The following is a 16866-nucleotide window of genomic DNA, read 5'->3' as shown; positions in this document are numbered from 1 at the left end:
TCGCAGTCTTTTTACAGACACAAGTGGAGTAGGCAGAGAGCTGACAATAATTTGCAGAGACAGTAATCAATAGCAGGACTAGGAAGCCAGAAAGGATGGTGAAAGGTCCCAATCGCCCTACCATCGGTGGCCGGGCCTTCAGCCTCTCAGCCCCGAGGCTCTGGAACTCTATCCCCCAGTGCCTTCGCCGCCTCCTCCCTCTCCTCCTTCAAGGCCGGTCTCAAAACCTTTCTCTTTGACCGAGCCTTCAGCTCCCGTCTCGACTCTCTTCCCCCTCCTCGCTCCCTCCCTTCCCTCCCCTCACCCTGACCATTTCCCCCCTCCTCGCTCCCTCCCTTCCCTCCCCTCACCCTGACCATTTCCCCCCTGCTCGGGTCATAACCCAACTGTGCAGCGCCTTGGGACGTCCTCCTGACGTGAAAGGCGCTCTATAAATGGAATCTTGTTGTTGTTGTTGTTGTGGAGTCCAGAGCACTGGAATCGTTTAAGAAACAGCTTGGTGCTGTAATGGGAGGGTGGGTTTTCTGGAAAGATAAGCTAAAATGAGTGGGAGGGCTTTTTTCATCTGATTCTCTCTAGTGATCTGTACATTACCTTGTTGGGATTGCTAGACTTTTACACTGGGTGACTGAAGTGGATGTTGTTATGTTCACCTGCATATCAGCTTGGCACAGTCATCTCAACAATGTGATAAGGCAAATTATCAAATGCAAAGGTTTTTATGCTCGGGATACAAACAATAGTGGGTGGGTAGTTTGATATTTCTGAACAGGATTCCATTAAATTTCCATCAGCCCTCAGGAACTCTGATTTTGAAGTAGTAACACTATTGCTAATAATAATCCTTGTATTTGACATTTTCATTTCATATTTAAAGTGCCTTGATCACATTTGTGAAGATGTGCTAAAGTGCTTCACAGGATTCACTGTAAAGTGTGGTGACTGTGTATTTGTCGGCAAACCTGACAGTCAATCTGTGCATAGCAATGTCACACAAACAGCCATTCGGTAAGTGACCAATTTTATCTGGGGGATTGTTGACCAGGACACAGGGAGTCACTCCCTTCCTTTTTTGAATAATGACGTAAAATCCTTAAAGTCCACCTGAACAACTTTAACGTGTCAATTAAAGGATGGCACCTCTGGCAATGCAGGTCTCGCCCAACATTGCTCTTGAGTGTCAGCCTGGACTGTGAATTTAAAGTCTCAATGTGGAGGTTGAACCCGCAACTTTCTGACTCGGAGGTGAGAGTGGTTGACACCTCTAAACTGTGCTCAGGTGGAGCACCTGTAAGTTATTATGATGTCTGTCTGATAACTGCAAGAAGTGCTCATTGATGCGACTTGGATTCTTTACTAAGAAACCTAAGAAATATCTCAAATCAGATCCAAATCTAAAATAATGTAAGCAATATTTAAGGAATTGCATTTGACTTTTAGGTAACGACATCCACATCCTGGGGCAATGCTGCTGGACATGAAGGTAGGTCACCCAAAGTCAATATGTTTGTAACTTTAAGGCAAGTATTTCACAGCAGATAACAGCTAGTGCTTGAAGCAGTCTGAGGTTAAACTGAAAATCTAGTGCCATGTCTCAGCTTTGAGCTAACAGCGAGAGCCCAAAGCAATTTCAATGTAAATGAACAGCCTGGTGCAATTTTGTAACGGGAAATCTAGCGATAACAGTCAGCGCAAAATATACCTGAACTAAACCTGCCACATTTCCACTGACGATCTTTTTTGCTTGCACAGTAATAGTTTGAGAACAGCTGTTTATGTTTGCCGACATTGCAGTACTGCATATGCTTGCGTCCAATTTGCGGTATTGCTTAAAGGAATTCCTTAATGATGAATTTGAGGTCACTTAAATGGAGATTCCATCCCATTTGGCAAAAAGTATGTTACCCCGACCCACGGGAACTTTGCTCTGATGCGATCAAAGGAAATTCGAGAATTCTTATTAAGAAATACAGTGGATTAGCTCTTGTAAAATAACTCTGTTTCTGAACTCGCCATTTAATCTTATGACTCAGCAACATGTAAACAGGATAAAAGGGAGCTTTTATTACATGTGATTTGCATACAAGCAAGCAGGCACAGCTTGCAAATGTGGTCTTTTATCAAGAAGCACACCAGACCGCACACAGTAAACGTGGTCAATTAAACATTCATTTTTTATAAATTTTATCTGCATATTTTATCTTTGGCTGCTCCCTTGTCAATTTATTTTCATCGAGTGAATGAAAAATACATGCACTCTACAGCTAACATGACACTTTGGCAAGGTAGATACCACACAGTCAGTCCCTGCCTTCTTAAGCTGTGATTGTGAGTTTGCACTCAGTGGAGTTTTACCTTCCAACAACATTCATTAACCATCCACTTCCCATGCAAAGCTGACAGGACTCCACCTTCCCCTGTACATTGGGACCATCGATTCAGTAACCGCAACAAACTACATTGTCTGATTCATGGAGCAGGCTGGGCGTCAAATCGCTTTCCAAATGCTACTAAATCCTCTGCAATTGCCACAATTTCTTGCTCCTTGCAAAACAACGAAGATAGCTTAGACCTGCTTCAGAGAGGATTTACATTTTTCATGTAAAAGGAGTTATTCGCTTTGCAAGTGAGAGACCTGAATTCAGTTCCAGGCAGAGGGCGAAACCTTGGGCAAGTTTCCTTACTCCACACACCTAATAATAATCCCTCCAAAACAAACAAAAAATAAATTGGTCATTTTCAATCTACGACTGTTTGTGGGACATTGCTGTGCGCAATTGGCTGCCGCGTTCGCCCAGAAATATACAGTCAATTCACTTTACAGTATATTCTGTGAAGCGCTTTGAGACATCTCAATGACGTGATAAGATGCTATATCAAATGCAAGTATTATTATTATGATTATTGCTATATTCTTTAAGACTCAAATTAATTTTACAGATTATTCATCATTTTTTCTATTATTCTGCACGAGGGTTTGCATTGCCACTACAATGCACCATGTTATTTTAGACTATGACATAATTTCACTTGACACAAAAGGTAAATTAAATATATTTTCAGTAATTTGGCTTGTACAATATTCACTGTAATTAATTTATTTTCTCAGGTTCCTGTTTTGTAGTTCATATTAATCCTATTAACATATTATCCCCACTTTAACACTTTAATTTGCAAAACCAAATTTGAACCATAGAAAATCAGTCAGTTGTTAAATATGTAATATTGCAGGCTGTAACTGATCACTTTCGCTTGTGAAAGCTGTTAAATGAGAAAGTTACACAATAAATCACCCAGGAGGAAGGGAGTAATGGCAGGCAGTAATTTTATTAAATCTATCTTCATATCTTTTACAATATTTTATAAATGTAATTATGTGTATAAAAGAAACCAAAGCTGAGATAAAGTATGTTATGAACAATGCCTAGCAAAGAAGAAGATAGGAACAGGAGTAGACCATTCAAACCTAGCCCATCATTTTATTAAATCATGGCTGAAGAACATGGATTATAAAGGTTTTATGCATCCCCAGCTGAAGGGGTGCCTGGCTGTACTATTCCAGATAACTCATCAAAATATCCATATCTCGAGCACTGAGTTTGCAACAACAGCTGGTCTGCAAACCCGATACGGTTTCCCTGCCTTTCACCACATCCCTTGATACGCTTCCCTACCAGATATTCACTCACTTCCCTCTTCAATAGTTCATATAACCAGGAATCAACAACCTTTTGGAGATATTTATGTGAAAAAATGATTTCTGATTTCACTCCTAAACTAACTCTTTAAAATACACCCCACTTGTATTAAATAAGTATTTACTTTATCTCCTGCAGTGATCTTTAAAACCATTTGTTGCTGACTGGTGCCTTCTGAATCCCACTGTCAAGTCGACTTGAATCATTCTCTGTTTACACTAGTGTCTTAAACTCAAGATTTAGTATGCTTTTGCTAGGGAACTTGGCTCCCTGATGAAGGTTGGAAAGCTGACAGGAATGAGCTGCGCTTTATTTTCGATCCTGGCTTTCAATAATAATAATTCTTAATTTCGTAGAACGCCTATCATATCGTTAGGAGTTCTCAAAGCGCTTCTCAAAATATACTGTAAAGTAAATTGACCATATTTTGTGGGTGAAATGTAATGTAAATCTAACGTAAAATGTAATGTAAATCAATGTTAATCTAATAAAATATAACAGTATCTCTTTGATATGTTATTAATCATGCTTATGTTCAGTTATCAGCCTTTTTCTTGTCCATTGCATTTAATTTTATAGAAGGCCTCAACAGCACCCCTAATTTTTCTTTTGTTTTATTCCGAGCTCTCATTACTGTCTGCTAAATCTAATGATTGCAAGGAAAGAAATGAATATCTCCCCAAAAACCCCTGATGTGAATAAGGAAAGATCATAATAATCATTATGATCCTTATCACATTAAGAGGATGTCTCAAAGCACTTCACAGATTTAGTGTAATGTGTAATGTACATTTTATAAGCCAACTTGGCTGCCAATTTGCATACAGCAACATTTCAGAGTGAATAAAGTGACGCACCCTATTATCTAATTCTGGAGATCGTTCGTCATCCGTTGGCAAGAATCAAGGCTTGGTGACCCCAAAATATGTTAGGTTGCTGCTGGAATTTAACTAGCTAAAATCACATAACTTGCCATTGAGAATACTGCTTGTCCAGCTAGGAACATCCTACCTGTCAGTTGAAGGGTTAACAGGAGCTGAATGGGAAGAGTCCCTGCTCCCAGTGACTAGGACTAGTGTGGCCCTCCAAGTCTTGCCGACGCGCCAAGTTGACTGTTCCGTTATTAGCAAAGCCCTGGAATACTGCAGACTGCCTGGCTCAGGAACCACACTACTGAGACCACCACAGAAGATTGACTTGATTCCAATATTCTGTTGCCAAGCATGTCACCTTGGAACCAGCTCAGCTCCAGGGAAACCTCACTTATCTCCCATTCCCCTCTCCCCACCTTACTTATTCAGCCACTACACCCTGAAACTGTGAAACTGTTTCCCGCAATCCCTCTGCCTTGCTCCCTCCTTCCCCTCTTTTAGATCCTGACTGAAGACCTTCTTCTTCCACTGTGCTTATGTCACCTCCCACTGGCTCAGTGGCAGGCTCCGTCACTGTTAAACATTTCGAGACACTGCCCCGCTTGAAGGGCACTATATAAATGCAAACTGTTGTTATTGTTATTCAGCTCCCAAAACTACACACGCTGTCACTGCCTTTTACTGTCAGTCCAGTGGAGAAAATCAGGCTTATGTATTGCATTTTGCAACTTCCTTGATAGACTCTTCAGCATTTAATTTTTGTCTCTGCTTTGTTGTGGAGGCTACTCCTCTTTATATGCTGCTTGATGCAGCTGCATCACTTTTCACGCAATGCCAGAGGGTCAAAGACCAAAGGCTAAACTCACTCCCATCCCTTTCGATCCCATTTCCCGCATGTATATATCTAAGTGACGTGTACATCACTTCTCCCTGACTAAATCTGACCCATATTCATGGTATTACTGGAAAGGAGCTTCATGATAAACTCCAGGGGAAATTTTACAAGCAAATACCTTCTTCTCCAGCTGCTTCTGATTGCCAATGTTAAAACATAAAACATGAAAACAAAGAGGACTGAGAGTCATCAGTAAATATACAGATAGATCCCTTTATGACACTTAGGATTAACTGTCAGTTCAGATGAATACAGTTCTCCTTTAATGTTGTTAGCCAGGAGGATAACCATTCCCTATTGTGTAATTCAGCAAACATGACAGTAATTGAATGTTGAAATTGCTTTTCACACTGATGCACAAAATCTGATTTTGAAAACAAAGAATGACATCTCATTATGTTGCTGGAGCTTTTGGAATTTAAGCTGGAGTTAGCTGTCAGGCCCACCTCTACCTCCAGGCGGCACAGCAGCCCTCAGGGCACCAAGGCTGATTGCAGTTACCAAAGAACATGGTGCAAACATCCGTCCCAATGGTTCCACCCCATCTTCTCATGCCCATCCTTCACTCCCTCATTGAGAGTGAAGTCTCCGATGAATGCTAACAGCTCCTGTTGGTCAGGAGCAGACGGGCTATATGGGAAATTGGGGAAATTTCCTAAGTGCTCCCATGAATGGTTCATGCACGCCACCGTGATTGGCTCCCGATACGTACCACACCAGAGCCCAACATCCAGATGAGTGACAGCTTGGACCAGTCAATCATTGCAACGAGCCCACCCTCCCTGATGAGTGACAGTCATGATAGCCAGTCACTGCACAGATCCCGCCCTCCTGTTTAAGCCCGAAGGCTAAATCACTACTTTTGATGTACTGGATGGAGTACAACAACCACAACAACTGCATTTTTATGTGCCTTTCATGCAGAGTAGTGTCTTGGAGCATTTAACAGTGGTGGAGCTCTACTTTGAACTGGGAGGAAGGGGAGTTGACCATAGGCACAGTCAAAGAGGAAGGTCTTCAGGTGTGAACTTAAGATCTGTAGACGGGCAAGGAGGAGGTAAGGCAGACAGATTGAGAAACATATTTGTTCGAGTTGTTGATGGGGAAATATACCTCCTATCAGCATTGGCAGGCCTCACTCATGATCAGCAAAAGATACGAAAATAATCAATTTTAGTTTGCTTGTTTCTGATACTTTTAAGACTGATCTGGTGCTAATCGATAGCTTGAAATTGAAAGATAGGTTTGGAGTTTGGATCCTGTTTGTAAACTGCAGAATCTGGTTACTATGTTTTGATTACAGATTAATGGCCCTGGACTCCCCTCACTACATGTACAATATGTTAGCCAGATTCTATTGCCAGGAATTCTCAGACCACCTTGTATTTCTTCTTGCCAGTACTTTTTTCTGCATTTGATTCTCTAATCTGATCACAAGAATCAACCTTCTCCCAGTTTGCTCATTACTACAGTGTTACTGTGTCCTGTGTCTTAGTTCTTACACTCCTAAGCCCCTGGATCTCCTTCCAATTTTCTCCCTCTCTGTCTTTATGTCCCTACTCAAAACCTACCTCATCGAATGTGCTTATGACCACAGCCCACTTCTTCCCCATTTCACTATCCTCTCGCATTCTCCCTTGTTCAATACCTGACCCTTTCCTTATACAACACTCTGAGATGCTACCCGCATGAAGATCAAAATGCAAGTTGCTTTTACTGTCCCCAGTAACAGTTCCGATGCAATCCATATTGAATCAATATCCTAGGGCTCACACTCTGGCCCCACATAATAATAATAATCACAACAATAATCACAATAATAATAACACAATAACCATAATAATAATAGTAATCCTTTCATTTGGTACCTCACCTTTCACATCGAGGGGAGGTTCCGAAGTACTTCACAGGATTTACTGTGAAGTGCAGTGACTGTGTGTTTTGTGGGTGCACACCCTACATCTGTTTGAGTGCAATTAGGATTCCAATGGTAGCAGTAAACCTCCCACAAGAAGGCATGATTACTTAACATGAGTTACAATAAACTATACAATTAATGTCTGGTAATACATCTCCATAATGTGTAGAAATGTAATCCTTCAGTTGAGAATTCAATATAACTTGAAAATTTAAAAGTATTACATTTTCACTCCATGGGACCTGTGTTTGATCAACCATGAAGGAATCGAACTCATGCATTTCAATGAACAGTAAAAGATTAGCAACTGGAAAGTAAAATGACTAGTATAGTTCTGCTTCCTAAATGTGTGTTTTTAATAAATAAACTCTAATGGTTAATGTACAACAGATCAGGTTTTCAGATGCTCTATTATATTAAGAGTTTGCCTCCCAGGAGCAAGCCAGCAATTGCAGGGAACTTGCAAAGAAAAATGTCTGGATTTCCCAACACCAATTTGATAATTCCCTCCTGTTACCTTTGCACAGTGGAGATCCGACTCCTGAATGAAAAGCTCGGGCTAGAGAAATTGGAGCCAATGGCATTCTGATTCACTTCTTAATTTTATTTAGGCGCTCTGAGATGCTACCCCGCGTGAAGGGTGCTATATAATGGAAGTTGTTTTTTGTAGTAATTTATTCTTGCGATCTTTGTAATCCAAATGACAGTAATGGAACCAATAACAAGACTGGGCGTAAAGTCAATTGATATTCAGGTGGATTCCACCAGCCTTAGCTTTTATTATTTTGGTAGCAGAGATTACAAAGGTAGATATTTAATGCTTTGGAGTACATACGTGCAAGGGTGTCTGATGTCACTAACTACTTATGTGAATGTTGTTGAAGCCAATGGAGAGTGAAGGGGGAGAGAAATTAGTTTAATGACCAGTGATAGTTGAGAACCAGGGAAACAAATCTAAGTTTATGACCTTATACAATGTCTTAGATGTGAGAATCATTATGAACTTGGTTTCAACCCTAGAATTACACCCCTCATTTAAAAAATTGTTTTCTAACCTCCGCTTTAATTTCTTTTGTGTTTACCATGAATTTATGCCCAATTATTGCTGACGTGCCGACCATAAGAAACAGTCTATTGCTATTTAGCTTGGAGTGCAAGTTCGGTTTAAGAGAAAGGTTCTTCTGGACCCATGGTTACCGGAAGTGCAGGTCATTTCTGGAATCCAGTGAGGACCATGTTATTATACTGTTATTCTGTCTGTGGTAACCACTCTTGTGAGATTATTATTATTATTATCCCTTCACTCAGCTGGCTCTGGCTTCCTGCACATGCCTCATCCTCTCTGTTCTGCCATCAGTGACCCTGCTTTCAGCCACTGGGAATTGAATAGATACTTGAAGAGGAAAAGATTACAAGGATATAGGGAAAGAGTGGGGAATGGCACTGATTGTGTAGCTCTTCCAAAGAGTCGTCACAGGCATGAAGGGCCGAATGGCCTCCTTCTGTGCTGTAATATTCTATGATTCGGTTCTTTGATTTTTACTGATTGTGGGAGGAATTTGAATGATAATAACATGCTTGTGTTCTGCACAGTGCAGCCTGCATAATCTCACAGGATAAAGGTGAAATTAGATTAATGTGAGTCCTGGAAAAATGACAGCAAAAGTGAGATAAATTTTAGATAAACTGTAAACGTCTTTTTTTTAAAAAAAGAACAATTCAATTGCCATCCTGTTGATATTCTCAAGCAAGGGTACAGAAGTACTGTGCATCACAATAGGTGTGATATATAAAGATATATTTCAAACTCTTATTTTACATTTTGTATAGACATTGAAGAGATGTAGGATTTAGAGCGCAAATCCTCCTGAACAGAAATAATTCTTTTCTGGATGTATCTGATATTAATGAACTACCTGCTTGAAATATTGCTTTTAGACATTTTAGACATAAATCGTAGAACTGTAATACTGTTAATGGTACAGTCGTAGCAGAGGGTCTGCTGCTTTATCGGGCAAATAGATGTGGAGTCCTGTAGCTCAGTGGTTAGAACATTTGCTTTGCAAACGAGAGGACCTGGGTTAATTTCCTGACCAGGGCAAAATATTAGGCAAGTTTCCTTACTCCACATGCCTCTAATTACCAAGGAGTATGTAGGAACCCTGTTGTTAGTCAATTGGCAGATCACTTTTTCAATTATAATAATTTGGTCACTTGTTTCTTGACTGTGTGTGGGACATTGCTGTGTGCAATTGGCTGCTGTGTTTGACCCACAAAATATGCAGTCGATTCACTTTGCAGTCAATTCACTTTGCAGTATATTCTGTGAAGCCCTTTGAGACTTCTCAAAGACGTGAGAAGATCCTATATCAAATGCAAGGATTATTATTATTATAGAACTGAAAAATATTTACCAAAATAATGGAGAGGCCACTCAAGGGCCAGTGTTTTCTTTGCCATGTTACCATGAACCTCTGTAAAGCCAACTTGTTCTCCGAGCTCTCTGGAGAATTACATGATCTACAGACTAAATTCTGGATCAGTAATGTTGTGAAAAGCATGTTATTTCCCTTTGGATTTGTAATATTTTAATGTTGTCCTGTCATTCCATCTCTGGTTTCACTCACTGAGTGTTAGGATATTAAAAAAAAAGGGCAGCTGCATAATATTGTGAAAGAAGCAATCTGTATTTGGGACCAGCCTTAACAACCGTGTCAGACAGTAGGTTGTGCTCAGTCATTGAATCCCAGCTACACAGACAAATGGGCCACAAACATTTTAAGGATGTTAAAAGAGAAACTAATGAGAGAATTGCATTCTGCTAACAAGTTACACAAACAATCGCAGGAGGACCCCAGGCACCCATGCTCTTTTCCCAGTTGTGGACAAAGGTTGCACACCTGTTTTCGTACGAATGTTAGATGTAAGGTGAGAGATGCTTGGACGAGTTCTGACAGAATGTTTTATTAACGTGACTTGTATCAGAAATATGCAGGTAGTTATGTGAACTTATCTGCAGAGCAGAAGCATTTTTGAGTTAATTTTGTGGTATTTCTTAACTGATTTGAGTAAGGAATCCAAATAGACAAGTACATAACTTTAACTTAACTTATTAATTAAGAAATCCATTAAGAAATGCTGCAAAATCATCTCATTGGGTTTGATGTTGTTGGGAGCAGATGTTACTGTCAAGACTTCCTGAGATTGTATGTGTAGGAAATGCCAGACAGCATAGAAGACAAAATGGGTAAAGACAATAGATTGAGGGTTTGATATGGAAATATTAAAAATCAGTGGGCTTGTTTCATAATCTGGTATTTGTTCTCATGTTTTATGGATTGGCTTTCAACAATGTGTATAATATTTGATGTGACATGATGTACACAAGCATTCATCATGCAGTTCAGTTTCTGTGATGTGTAGCATTTCGTATTAGGATGAGAGATTCTTTCAACTGTGGTGAGCTTATCACAAATCTCCCCAGGTAATGCCCACACATCATTTCTTGCTCCAGGCTGATATAGTTTCTCTTCCTCCACAGCCCATGCATGTGTCCATACTTCAACTATGTCAGGGTGGATTCTCTTCTGGATGGCCAAGTTATGTCATATACAACACACCACTTGATGCTGCATATGCCAAGCCATCGCCACAAGCCAGTGCACCAAAAACACTTGCTGAGCAATATCACCACCATTCTTGCCAAGGCCCACTAGCAACCTACTGTATTCCCCAGTGGATTGATTTCAACATCTGCATTCTAACCATCAGATGCCTCCATTCCTTTGCCCCCTCCTTAACTCTGTCATTCATTTTGCTTGCACCCTCTGGAACTCTCTCCCTGAATCCTTTCACACCCTTCCTCTGTTCTTTCGAATCTCATCTAAAAATCTCTCTTTTGACTGTTCAGTCACCTCCCTCCTATGTCCCAGCTGCTTGGGCTCCCACTCCATCTCTGTAAAGCGCTTTGAGATATTTTGCTATGTGAAAGGCGCAATATAAATGCAAGTCGTTGTCGAAATTTCACAAAATAGACTGGGATGAAGTCATCATGTTTTGGTGCCAAAATTCAGTAGTCAACTGGGTGGAGAGGGTATCCTGATCTAGAAACTGTGCACCATCTGCATGTTGAGGAAACGGAAGCTCTTGAGAGCTGACATCCACCATCACTTGACTGATGATGACTTGATTTTGATGTCGGTATCAGCAATATCGAGTCCTCTTGAGAGTCCAGCTGTAGGATACTATCTTTGCTGTGTACCTAACTGTTTGGCCGCTATTCAAAGCATCTGCTGCCTTCTGAATGTGGATACAAATGGCACCACTAAGTGATACACCTGCAGTCTCTTCCAAGTGCAAAATAATGATAGTTTTTACAGTCAGAGGCAGAGAGTCAGGTGTTGGTGATAAATCCTACAAATCTGAACAAAACAACAAATTACATTTGTATAGCAGCTTTTACATCAGGAGGATATCCCAAACGCTGGACAGTCAAGGATGTGGACCAGAGCCGGTGGTTGGTATCAGGAGGGGTGGAGGGCAGGGAGAGTGACTGAAGGCCAGGAAAGAAAAAGGTCTTGAGATGGGCATTGAAGGAGACAAGACAGGGGGTGAAGCAAAGGGACTGTGAGATGGAGTTCCAAAGGGTGGGGGCAGAGAGGCTGAAGCCAGGACGTGGCAACTTTCACTATTATCTTTATGCTAAAGAGTCTGAACCTTCAGGTCTACAGGGAAAGGACAGGTAAATGGGACTAAAAGGATTACTCTTAAACGAAGCAGTGGGCTGAATGGCCTTCTCTTGTGCTGTAAATTTCTAGAGTTCCAGGCACATTACTTTTCAGATAAAGGCAAAATACTGCAGATGCCACTATTGCTGTGTTTGTCTTGCACCATCAACACCTCTGAGTCACTAAGCACCCTGGAGGCGGAGGCAGCTTCACAGTGGGCACATCTATTTGCCAAGAGCCCCCTCACATGAGGACCTGGTTTAAGCAGCTGGTCCTGGATTAAGCAGACAGTATGCAGTATTGAACTTTGGCCTTGAAAACATCAAGGCAGTTAGCACGTTAAAAGCTGTCCCGTAAAGGTCCTCCGACCACACTGAAGGCAGATGTCCGCCAGATAGTTAATTAGAAAACTCTGAGGCTTGGGGTTGTTGAAAGCTTTGAAAAGTGTTACCTGGAGTCTGAGTTTGTGAACATGCATTCATACATCCAGGACCTGGAATCCATCTTGATTGATTTGCAGAAAGGTAAGCATCTGCTGCTTAAGATCCACATCTTCAATTGGTGGAACCAATGTTCAATGGGAAGGGATGTGTGTCCAAGTTTTGGAGAGGAAGATGGCAATGCTCTCAGCCATTTCATGTGGAACTGTATTGTATACCAAGAAGCTCATCCACCCAGTGAGGGTTCAAACCTGCGCTTATCGCATGTCAAATGACCAACTAATGACTATCCTCCTGGGGGGAAGTAAGTAGGATCTCTTGGAGCTGAACATTTTTGTAAAGCTCTCTGTTCTCTGGGCTTACTATGAACCGCTAAAGCTCCAATTTTAAGATTATGTCCATTTGTTTTGGATTCCTTTGTCAGAAAAAACAGTTGTCCACTATTTACCTTGTCAATTCCATCAGAAAACAGCAAGAGAGTTGATCCCTTGATGTGGAGATGACCAGCAGGTTAAAATCTGGAAGCCACAGTCAGAATGTGGTGCCTCCACTGGTACAAATTTACCTGCATAAGTAAAAGCATTTCCAATGTGATCCTGGAGGATGTGAAGATAGTCAAAAAGGTGAATTTTAAAATTCTCTTAATGCTTTGCTGTTGATAACTGGGCCTCATACTTTCTGGAATTAGATCCCTCCAAGAAGAGAGGGCGTATTCCATTCGAATAATCTGTCTCTGGAATTTCCAAGTGTAGGTGGAATGCATGGAAATCTCAGCTTTGTTTGGATACTCTTAAGCATAGTGATGGGTTTCCGCATGTGTTAGACTATGACTGACCCAAACCCCCACCACAAAAAGAAACAACTGTTCAATAGTGCTTGTGTTCTTGAACAGTAGGTTTGATATTCTGAAGAGTTAAGAATAAATGGATTCAATGATGTTCGTTGTCCAACCGTCTCTTCCGATTCTGTGAGCACTTGCAGAGACATGAAGATATAATTCAATCAGTGAAATGTTGGTATTCGAGAGGAAGTCATCAATTGCATAAGGCTCCAAATCTCCACTGGACTTAGGAACTCATTGTATCCAATACCTCTTGTAAATTAGAAAATGTTGGAAATGCACAGCGGATCGATCAGTATTTGGACAAGAAAATGGCAGGTTAATGTTTCGGATTTGTTCCTATATAGCAAAACGCATTTATTATTTTTTTTACCCCGATAAATTAAACTTCAGAAATGTATGATAACAAGTGAGAGGGAAGCACGTAGGAGAAAAAATTACCGCAGAGGAAACGTAGAAGAGCTTAATGAGTTGCAGGAGGATTGCCAGGTTAAATGTCCTTAATAACTTAAACATGGAAAAACATATGGATTAACACTGGTCACACATACTCCAGGAAATAGCAATCTTTCGAAGAATCCAATTCACAACAAATGCCGGTCCCTCTGTTCAGCAGGCACTGGTCCACTCCATATCAATGCAATTTGTTGTTGTTATTTTAACCTTCTTGTCTGTTTGCCTCCTTGCTGGGACAGGCAGTATCTTTACTTATTTAGATTATCTGTGGATCTCTGTTTGATAGTTTACATTTATGAGATGACCTCCATTTACAGCAACAACAGCTTGCAGTTATATAGTGACCATCATGTGGGGTAACGTCTTGGAGCATTTACAGTGACAGAGCTTAATGCGGAGCTGGGGAGAGAGGAGAAAGACAAATGGCATGGTCAAAAAGGATGGGCTTAAAATGTGATCTGAAAATGGGCCAAGATGGGCAACGCTGAGGGATTGAAGCAGAAAGTTCCAGAGGCTCGGTGCTTCATGGCTGAAAGCTCGGCCGCTGATGTGAGGTGAAGGATGAAGGAGGTGTGGAAGGACGGAACTCATTGAGTGAAGTGGTAACAACAACAACAACAACAAAATTATATTTGTAAATTGCCTTTCATGTCAGGAGGACATCCCAAGGCGCTAGACAGACAGAGTTACGGACCTGAGCTGGTCCGTGGAGGGCTTTGAAGGTGAGGAACAGGATCTTGAACTGTATCCTCTGTGTGATGGGAAGTCAGTGGAGCTGGGCAAGGATGAGGTTGATAGGGTCTTGGAGCCCAGTGTGGGAGAGGACACGGCTGCAGAGTTCTGGATGATCTGCAGCCTGTGGAGGGAGGAGTTGGGGAGGCCGACAAGCAATGAGTTTGCATAGTTGAGCCTTGATGTAATAAAAGCATGAAGGTAGATGAATGGCAGATAAGCAGGTCCAAGAGGTAGTGAGGTCTTTTGATTTGTAAGTAAGTGTGAGGATCTTGAAATTGATCCATTTTGCAATAGGGAGCCACTGGAGCCCGACAAGGACTGGGGTGGTGTTTGGTATGGGTAAGGATATGGGCAGCAGAATTTTGGACAGTTGGATTTTGTGGTTGGTGGAGTTGGGGAGACTGGCAAGGAAAACATGAGGCAAGAGGTGATGAATGTGTGAATAGGCAATGTTTAGGGCATCTCCAAAACAAAGGTCGGGTTGTAGTTACACTACTGCCTAGGAATTCAAATGCTTATCAAATGTTGTGGCCTATTTGATACTGGGCTGCAATGGACAAAAATGGTTCATGAAAATGTCATCATTTCATGCAAATCCTTGTGCTTGGTATAGCACCTTATCACACTGAATTACTTAAAGCCCATCTTCATTGGATTTACTGTAAAGTGTATTTGTAGGTGAACCTGTAGCAAGCCATCAAGCATAAAGGAAGTCATTATTCAGAGTGTGCCGTGTATGGCAGCGGATTGCTCTCAGAATACATAAGATGCCACCTTGCAGATAGAATTATTTTTCATTTATAAATTGAAGATATTTTGGTTTATAATAATATAATAATCCTTTCATTTGATATAGCGTCTTATCACATCTTTGAGATGGCTCAATGCGCTTCACAGAACATATATAAAGTGAATTGAATGTATATTTTGTGGACGAAACATGGCAGCCAATTGTGCACAGCAGAGTCCCACAAACAGTCATGGGTTGAGTAAACAAATTATTATTATTTTATTTATTTATTTTTGAAGGGATTATTAGCATTGGAAAAGCGATCTGCTAATCGACTCACAACAACAACAAAATGACATTTGTATAGCAAGAAACAAAACACAAATTACTGCAGATGCTGGAAATCTGAAACAAAAACAGAAGTCGCTGGGAACATTCAGCAGGTCAGGCAGCATCTATGAAGAAAGGAAAGTGAGTCAACGTTTCAGGTCCATGACATTTCAGTGTTCTGATAAAGGGTCGTGGACCCAAAGGTTGAATCACTTTCCTTTCTCCACAGATGTTGCTTGACCTGCTTTGTATAGCGATGGTGGAGGGCATGGGGGGGAAGGAGGGGGACCGAAGGCATGGTCGAAGAGGAGGGTCTTGAGACTGGTCTTGAAGGAGGCAAGGGAGGGGATGAGGTGGAGGGACTGCGAGATGGAGTTCCAAAGGATGGCGGCAGAGTGGCAGAAGGCCCACCCACCAATGGTGGGACGGGAGAAGCAGAACACGTGAAGCAGGCCGGAGCCCGCTGAGCGGAGGGAGCGGACAGTTTGGTAGGGGGTTAGGAGGTTGCAGAGGTAGGGGAGATCAAGACCATGGAGAACTTTGAAGGTGAGGATCAGGATCTTGAACTATATCCTCTGTGTGATGGGAAGCCAGTATGGGGATGATAGAATCACGGAGCCTGGTGCGGGAGAGGACACGGGCTGCAAAGTTCTGGATGATCTGCAGCCTATGGATGGAGGAGTTGGGGAGGCCAACAAGCATTGAGTTTGCATAGTCAAGCCTGGATGTTATGAATGCGTGTATCAGGTTCTTGGCTGCCTGCAGTGTGTGACAGTGGCGGAGCCGGGCGATGTTGCGGAGGTGAGGGAAGCAGAGCGTGTCATGGTACGGATGTGAGGTAGAAAAAATTGTTGAGTGTCAAACAAGATGCCAATGTTCCGGACTAGCTCAGTAAGGTGGAGTGTGCATCCTTGGATGGTGATGCTGTCAGTGCCCGAGGTGTGGGATGCTGACGGGAGCCATTCAGGAGGGCCTCGGTCTTGTTGACGTTCAACTGTAGAATGTTAGCTCTCATCCAGGACTTGATGTCCGACAGACATTCTGTCAGGACAGCAGTGGTCCTGGAGTCAAGGGTGGAGGCAGAGAGATAGAGTTGGGTGTCATCCGCATACATGTGCAAGTTGACCCCATGTCTGCGGATGATATCACCAAAAGGGAACATATGGGTATTGAAGAGTAGAAGACCAAGGACAGAGCTCTGAAGAACGAGATTGTGTGGGGGAT

The sequence above is a fragment of the Callorhinchus milii genome, unplaced genomic scaffold (genome assembly GCF_018977255.1).
Source record: "Callorhinchus milii isolate IMCB2004 unplaced genomic scaffold, IMCB_Cmil_1.0 Scaffold1, whole genome shotgun sequence".
Taxonomy (NCBI): domain Eukaryota; kingdom Metazoa; phylum Chordata; class Chondrichthyes; order Chimaeriformes; family Callorhinchidae; genus Callorhinchus; species Callorhinchus milii.
The sequence above is the reverse complement of the archived record's forward strand: the minus strand, read 5'-3'. Positions refer to the sequence as shown.